The 8,388-nt window shown below is 39.5% G+C and overlaps 1 long non-coding RNA gene across 1 annotated transcript; it reads right to left on the bottom strand.

The window, feature by feature from the left end:
• Positions 1 to 421: 421 nt before the first annotated feature.
• LOC111969862 (uncharacterized) lies at positions 422 to 6,678 on the bottom strand. The gene is made up of 3 exons (XR_002878047.2): positions 6,174 to 6,678; positions 2,784 to 2,851; positions 422 to 1,901 (listed from the first exon to the last, which is right to left on the bottom strand). It is a non-coding gene; the product is annotated as an uncharacterized lncRNA (long non-coding RNA).
• Positions 6,679 to 8,388: the final 1,710 nt, after the last annotated feature.

Below are 8,388 nucleotides of genomic sequence, written 5' to 3'. Positions count from 1 at the left end.
GTACATTAAACTACATTAAAACTGTTAGTTGGTATTGGTGAACTCGATTAGTTCACATAAAAGCAATCGTCCTTTCATCCCTCTAAACAAATGACATCTTTCATTCCATGATTGTGATGGAACGGACTACAGTATGTTCCCAGAAAGTCAGTGAGCGCAAGTCTTGATTCTACCTGTAGTTGGCAGAACGGGACAACTAAAGGAACTCCTACAGGTACAGTATATCATCAACCAAGCATCATTTGTTACATATCAAAAGAAAAAAAGAGAAAGAGGGAGAGAGCGAGAGAAGAGAGCGAGAGAAGAGAGCGAGAGAAGAGGGAGAGCAAGAGATGTGGGAGAGAGCGAGAGAAGCAGCACGTGAGATAGGCACTTCACTGTGCAGCAGTGACTGAAGACTACATAAAACATGAGACAAAAATACTGTTTTAATTTTTTTAATTTATTGAGATCTCTCCTCATGTTATCAAAAACCTTTTAAATTAAGATCTCTCCTCACGTTATCAAAAACATTTAAAAATGAGATCTCTTCATGTTATCAAAAACATTTAAAAATTAGATCTCTCCTCATGTTATCAAAAACCTTTTTAATTGAGACCTCTCCTCATTTTATTAAAAATCCTCCACAAGCGCATTGAACAAAAAGCTTAAAACAGCTTATTCCATATAAACAGCATCAACACAACAAGTGTATGCAAAACACTGTGGGTCCATACTTACGAACTCTGAACGAACCCTCTGCTTAAACCTTTTAAAACTAAGTTAGCTGTCCCAATTAGAAGCCTTGCTACCGAGACGCACTCGCAATACAGTTAACTCAGAGTTCATCAGTATGGACTCTGTACCTTTAAGGAATCAACCACAATACCAGAACATGGTAAAAGACAACAGAATGACAGTCTCTCAGGGTCGGTTGGATCCTGAAGCTCAACACCAGAACATGGTAAAAGACAACAGAATGACAGTCTCTCAGGGTCGGTTGGATCCTGAAGCTCAAACCAGAACATGGTAAAAGACAACAGAATGACAGTCTCTCAGGGTCGGTTGGATCCTGAAGCTCAAACCAGAACATGGTAAAAGACAACAGAATGACAGTCTCTCAGGGTCGGTTGGATCCTGAAGCTCAACACCAGAACATGGTAAAAAGACAACAGAATGACAGGTCTCTCAGGGTCGGTTGGTTCCTGAAGCTCAACACCAGAACATGGTAAAAGACAACAGAATGACAGTCTCTCAGGGTCGGTTGGATCCTGAAGCTCAAAGCGTTCTCTAAATGTCAGCTTTTATCTCAGCATTGTCTTCACCAAAAATGCCACAGACTTTGTACCAAATGGAACTGTTTTCCCTACATAGTGCACTACATTTGACCAGGGCCCATAGCTTAGTCCTGGAATAAAAAGCTATACCAATGGATATTCTCCATTGAGCATGTATTTTGGTCACTAGTGCACTACGTGGGAAATAGGGTCCCCTTTGGGCCACAAACAGAGAAGGGACAGTCTCTCCTTGCAGTACTGTGACGTCATGACATTCAAGGTCAGTTGAGAAATCAGTCCACACGTAGAGCTCCAGAAAACGTGAAGAACAAGAAATCATCTTCCACACACCCTCTCTCTCTCTTGCAGTCTGTCGTTCTGCCACATACGCACACACACCCTGTCTCTCTTGGTTTAGGCCTCTCCCTCTCTCAGGGCTTAGCACTTCTTGGCTGGTAGATGGGGTGTCTCCTCTCCCCTCTCCTCTCTTCTACTCCCTCTCCTCTCTCCCCTCTGCTCTCCTCCTCTCTCCCCTCCTCTCCTCTCCTCTCTTCTCTCTTCGCCTCCGCTCTTCTCTCCTCCTCTCCCACTAGCTGAGGTCTGATGGTTTGTTCAGTTCCACCTTCACTCCTTTCTCTCCAGCTCCTGGAAACACACAGAGACACAGACACACACAGAGAGACAGACACACACAGAGACACAGACAAAGACAGACACACAGAGAGACACAGACACACACAGAGACAGACACACACAGAGACACAGACACACACAGAGAGACAGACACACACAGAGACAGACACACAGAGAGACACAGAGAGTCAGACATAGAGTAGAGGCTGACAGTGGGATGATTCTCCTAGGTTTGTGGAAAGGTGTTTAACATAAAACTTGAATTAAACGCAGAGTCTCAAACAGCCGCCTGTCCTTTTTAAAAGCTGGGCATCGGCACACATTTCAGCAATAAACGGCTGTTTCAAATAAACACCGGGTCTAAATAAATTGTTTACCAGGTTACCATGGACACAACTATTATATTTCCACAGTCATGTGCATTAAAAACATTTGTAAAATAATTCTGTCATCGTCGCCATGGCGCCACCAAAAAGAAAACACCACATCAAATTCATGGCTGTATCGATAGACAGCCTAGTCTTTGTAAGTCTGATCTGCGATAGATGTGTTATTATAATGTTAATACTGGGAACAATAAACAGTGTGTTGGTCTTTTCAACATTTTATTGAGAAAAACCTGTGTACATTAAGGAAATAGAAGCCTGGCTCAAATAGAAGCCTGTCTCTAAATAAGAGCCTGGCTCAAATAGAAGCCTGTCTCTAAATAAGAGCCTGGCTCAAATAGAAGCCTGTCTCAAATAGAAGCCTGTCTCTAATAAGCGCCTGGCTCAAATAGAAGCCTGTCTCTAAATAAGTGCCTATTGTGTTCAGTCATTGAAGTAAATAAACGCCTGGGCAATTAATTAAAGTTTTACGGTACATACAGTGATATGCTCATAGTAAAAGGTTTACCTGTTAAGTATTTCTCTTTAGCCCTGGCTCGTTCATCAGCATCAAAATACCAGACTGTGATGGCATACCTGGAGAGAGAAGAAGAGGGCAGAATTGACATCTCTGGGAGCGAGACACCAGAGATAATAGACCAAGTTCTGGACAGGTGAGACAGGTGATACAGGTGAGACAAGTGATATAGGTTATACAGGTGAGGGTGTGTTATAAGCTGTTTGCGAGTTGAGGGTGGCTGAGGGTTGAGCGTGTGTTATAAGATCAGTTATAAAGGTGTGTTATAAGATCAGTTATAAAGGTGTGTTATAAGGTGTGTTATAAGATCAGTTATAAAGGTGTGTTATAAAGATGTGTTATAAAGGTGTGTTATAAGATCAGTTATAAAGGTGTGTTATAAGGTGTGTTATAATAACAGTTATAAAGGTGTGTCATAAAGATGTGTTATAAGGTGTGTTATAAAGGTGTGTTATAAAGGTGTGTTATAAGGAGGATTGAGGGTTTCTGTTCTGGACAGGTTAAAGGACAGTGGTTGTAAGTCGCTGCTCAGGTTGTTATTTTATTAAAAGCCTCTTAAGAATCGTCCCCTTTATAAAAAATATTGCCTAAAATGACCCAAATCCCACGGTGGCCCACTGATCCTGTAGAGGTTAATTTGCCACTATAGGGGGTGCTGTTTCAACTTCGACATTTATCGTTCCAAATTAAACTGCCTCGTACTCAATTCTTTCTCGTACAATATGCATATTATTATTACTATTGGATAGAAAACACTCTCTAGTTTCTAAAACCGTTTGAATTATTTCTCTGAGTGAAACAGAAGTCATTCTGCAGCTCACTTCCTGTCAAGGAGTGAGATTTCTGAAATTGAGGTCTCTGTTCCAGGGTCGGTTTATAAATTCCCTTATAAGTATGGGGCTACATGCACTCATACGCCTTCCCCTAGATGTCAGTAAGCGGTGAGACTTTGAATGGAGCGGATAGCACCATCTGGGGGAGTATAAAACCTCTTGGAACGGAAGTATCGACCTTTTCGACGAGGCGCCTGACGCAGCAGGGACACCGGCATGGCTTCTTCAAAAGTTTCGGTTTAGCAGTTCTATATCTCCGGCTCTGATTTAATTAGTTTTTTGTCTTAAAAAACTTCATAAGGTAGTTCATTAAACCGACTTATAGCAGTTTATAGCAGTTTATTGCGATTTTCCTGGATTTCTTTGTGATGCGCTTTCACGAGTTGGACACCTCTCCAGTGGGTGGCTAACAGTTACGCGCTATTTCGACCGGACAAGAGGACATCTTTCAACCCAAAGACGATTGTTCTGGAGAAAGGACACCTTGCCCAAGATTCTGATGGAAGCTCAGCTAATAGTAAGCAGTCTTTATGCTGTTAATTCGTACTTATGTTGACAAAGTCAAATAATAATTCCGCCATGAATTATGGTGCGGTCTCGCTTTAGCGCACGCTGTATTGCGCAGTAACGTTAATTTTAAAAATCTAACACAGCGATTGCATTAAGAACTAATTTATCTTTCATTTGCTGTCCAACTTGTATTTTTTAGTCAAGTTTATGAATAGTTTTCGATTAGATTAGGTGCTCTCCAAGATGGCGCCGGACAGATTGCTTGATGTTTTGGCCACTATTCACATTGTATAACCACGATTTGTGCCGCTAAAAATGCACATTTTCGAACAAACTCTATATGCATTGTGTAATATGATGTTATAGGACTGTCATCTGAAGAATTCTGAGAAGGTTAGTGAAAAAATTAATATATTTTGGTGGTTTATAGTTATCGCTATGTTTGGCTTGAATCAATGCTGTTGTGATGTTTGCTATTGTGGTAAACTAATATAACGCTATATTGTGTTTTCGCTGTAAAACACTTAGAAAATCTGAAATATTGTCTGGATTCACAAGATCTGTGTCTTTCAATTGTGTACACTGTGTATTTTTAAGAAATGTTTTATGATGAGTAATTAGATAATACACGTTGCTCTCTGTAGTTATTCTAGTCGCTTTGGTGAGAGTGTTGATGGTGGCTGCAATGGTAAACTATGATTTATACCTAAATATGCACATTTTTCTAAAAAAACATATGCTATACAATAAATATGTTATCAGACTGTCATCTGATGAAGTTGTTCTTGGTTGGGCTATATATATATCTTTATTTGGTCGAAATTGTGATAGCTACTGATGGAGTAAAAACTGGTGGAGTAAAACAAGTGGTGTCTTTTGCTAACGTGGTTAGCTAATAGATTTACATATTGTGTCTTCCCTGTAAAACATTTAAAAATCAGAAATGATGGCTGGATTCACAAGATGTGTATCTTTCATCTGGTGTCTTGGACTTGTGATTTTATGATATTAGATGCTAGTATTTACTTGTGACGCTATGCTAGGCTATTGCTAGTCAGCTTTTTACTGATGGGGGTGCTCCCGGATCCGGGTTTGGGAGGAATTAGAGGTTAATTAATACGGTTAACCTGACCAGTTGTTATTTTAGTCAGTTTACCTGACCTGGTGTTATTTTAGTCAGTTTAACCTGACCAGGTTGTTATTTTAGTCAGTTTAACCTGACCAAGTTTGTTATTTTAGTCAGTTTAACCTGACCAGGTTGTTATTTTAGTCAGTTTAACTGACCAGGTTATTATTTAGTCAGTTTAACCTGACCAGGTTGTTATTTTAGTCAAGTTAACCTGACCAGGTTGTATTTTAGTCAGTTTAACCTGACCAGGGTTGTTATTTTAGTCAGTTTAACCTGACCAGGTGTTTATTTTAGTCAGTTTAACCTGACAGGTTGTTATTTTAGTCAGTTTAACCTGACCAGGTTGTTATTTTAGTCAGTTTTAACCTGACCAAGTTGTTATTTTAGTCAGTTTAACCTGACCTGGTTGTTATTTTAGTCAGTTTAACCTGACCAGGTTTGTTATTTTAGTCAGTTTAACCTGACCAGGTTGTTTATTTTAGTTAGTTTTAACCTGACCAGGTTGTTATTTAGTCAGTTTAACCTGACCAGGTTGTTATTTTAGTCAGTTTAACCTGACCAGGTTGTTATTTTAGTCAGTTTAACCTGACCAGGTTGTTATTTTAGTCAGTTTAACCTGACCAGGTGTTATTTTAGTTCAGTAACATGACCAGGTTGTTTTATTTTAGTCAGTTTAACCTGACCAGGTTGTTATTTTAGTCAGTTTAACCTGACCAGGTTGTTATTTTAGTCAGTTTAACCTGACCAGGTTGTTATTTTAGTCAGTTTACCTGACCAGGTTGTTATTTTAGTCAGTTTAAACCTGACCAGGTTGTTATTTTAGTCAGTTTAACATGACCAGTTGTTATTTTAGTCGTTTAACGACCAGGTTGTTATTTTAGTTTTTAACTTGACCAGGTAAGCACTAACCTGATAGCGTGGGCGGGCTGGACCTCGTGTGGGTTCCGTCTGTCTGACCAGAAAAACAGCAACGGTCAAACTTAGGCTCGATGTCGGCCGAACTGAGCTTTACCCTCTGGAAGATACGCAGACACCCCCCATGTTCCTGGAAGAACAAAGCAATCAGAACACCCCCATGTTCCTGGAAGAACAAATCAATCAGAACACCCCCATGTTCCTGGAAGAACAAATCAATCAGAATATCCCCATGTTCTGGAAGAACAAATCAATCAGAATATCCCCATGTTCCTAGAACATATCAATCAATCAGAATATCCCCATGTTCCTAGAACATATTAATCAATCAGAATATCCCCATGTTAACTAGAACATATCAATTAATCAATCAGAATATCCCCATGTTCCTAGAACATATTAATCAATCAATCAGAATATCCCCATGTTCCTAGAACATATTAATCAATCAATCAGAATATCCCCATGTTCCTAGAACATATCAATCAATCAATCAGAATATCCCATGTTCCAGAACATATCAATCAATCAGAATATCCCCATGTTCCTAAACATATCAATCAATCAATATTCCCATGTTAACTAGAACATATCAATTAATCAATCAGAATATCCCCATGTTCCTAGAACATATTAATCAATCAATCAGAATATCCCCATGTTCCTAGAACATATCAATCAATCAGAATATCCCCATGTTCCTAGAACATATTAATCAATCAGAATATTCCCAATGTTCCTAGAACACATCAATCAATCAATCAGAATATCCCCATGTTCCTAGAACTATCAATCAATCAGAATATCCCCATGTTAACTAGAACATATCAATTAATCAATCAGAATATCCCCATGTTTCTAGACAATATCAATCAATCAATCAGAATATCCCCATGTTTCTAGAACATATCAATCAATCAATCAGAATATCCCCATGTTCCTAGAACATATCAATCAATCAATCAGAATATTCCCATGTTCCTAGAACAGAACAAAATAATATACCCAAAGATGTGAGAACAGACCACAACAATAGAACGACAGATCTAGTACTCTGCTATAGCTATTAAGAAAGAAATGGGTTTGACTACAAGGTCACAGACAGATCATAGCAGCACTGAGAACATCAACTGTTTTGAACGGATGAGAAGGCCATTTAAAGTACATATGTCTGAATCAGTTACAAAAACTGGAACTAGAAAAGACAAGAAAAGACCGTTCCACCTCTGTGTTCCAAATGGCTCCCTAGTCCCTTAAGAATGAACTATTGTTGACCAAGAAGTGACAGTCTAGGGAATAGGGTGCCATTTGGGACATTTAAGTGGAGGAGGGTTAAGGGAGGAGAGCTTGGATAGGAAGCGCGGCGTGGGAACGGTCTTTCCTGGTGAGCAATCAGAAGAAGAATCTAACAGGAAAAAGAGTTCTTTTGGATAAAGGAATCCGGAGACTCGCAGTCAACCTTTCACATCTACGATATGATAGGCTGCTCTCTACACACATGTTAAAATACTACGATATGATAGGCTGCTCTCTACACACATGTAAAATACTACGATATGATAGCTGCTCTCTACACACATGTAAAATACTACGATATGATAGGCTGCTCTCTACACACATGTAAAATACTACGATATGATAGGCTGCTCTCTACACACATGTAAAATACTACGATATGATAGCTGCTCTCTACACACATGTAAAATACTACGATATGATAGGCTGCTCTCTACACGCATGTTAACCTGTTATGGCTGAAAGAGCAGCATTGAGTAACCTGGAAAGAGGTGGCCATTTCAAACGGCCTCGTTTCTATCTTGCTCGTACAATATGCATAGTATTGTTAGTATTGGATAGAAAACACTCTCTAGTTTCTAAAAACGTTTGAATTATGTCTCTAAGTGAAACAGAACTCTTTTTACAGCTCATTTCCTATCCGGAAGTGAGATTTCCAAAAAAGCGAAGTGTCTCTTCAAGAGCTTGTCTATAAAAGGTCATGTCACTTAGGACTGGAGAACACGTCATACACCCTTCTCTGGGTGTCATGCGGAAGTGAGAGCAGAAATCAGTTGATTATCTCTTCAGAGAATGCATACACCTCTTGGAGTGAGAGGACGTCATTATTTTTTTTTCTGAGGCGCGAATTTGGACCTGGACTCTCCACCTGGAAAACGGTCGTTATAGATGAATATGACCCCTGGCTTCGATT

Source organism: Salvelinus sp. IW2-2015, linkage group LG11 (genome assembly GCF_002910315.2).
Source record: "Salvelinus sp. IW2-2015 linkage group LG11, ASM291031v2, whole genome shotgun sequence".
In the NCBI taxonomy this organism is placed as follows: Eukaryota; Metazoa; Chordata; class Actinopteri; order Salmoniformes; family Salmonidae; genus Salvelinus; species Salvelinus sp. IW2-2015.
The sequence above is the reverse complement of the archived record's forward strand: the minus strand, read 5'-3'. Positions and strand labels throughout refer to the sequence as shown.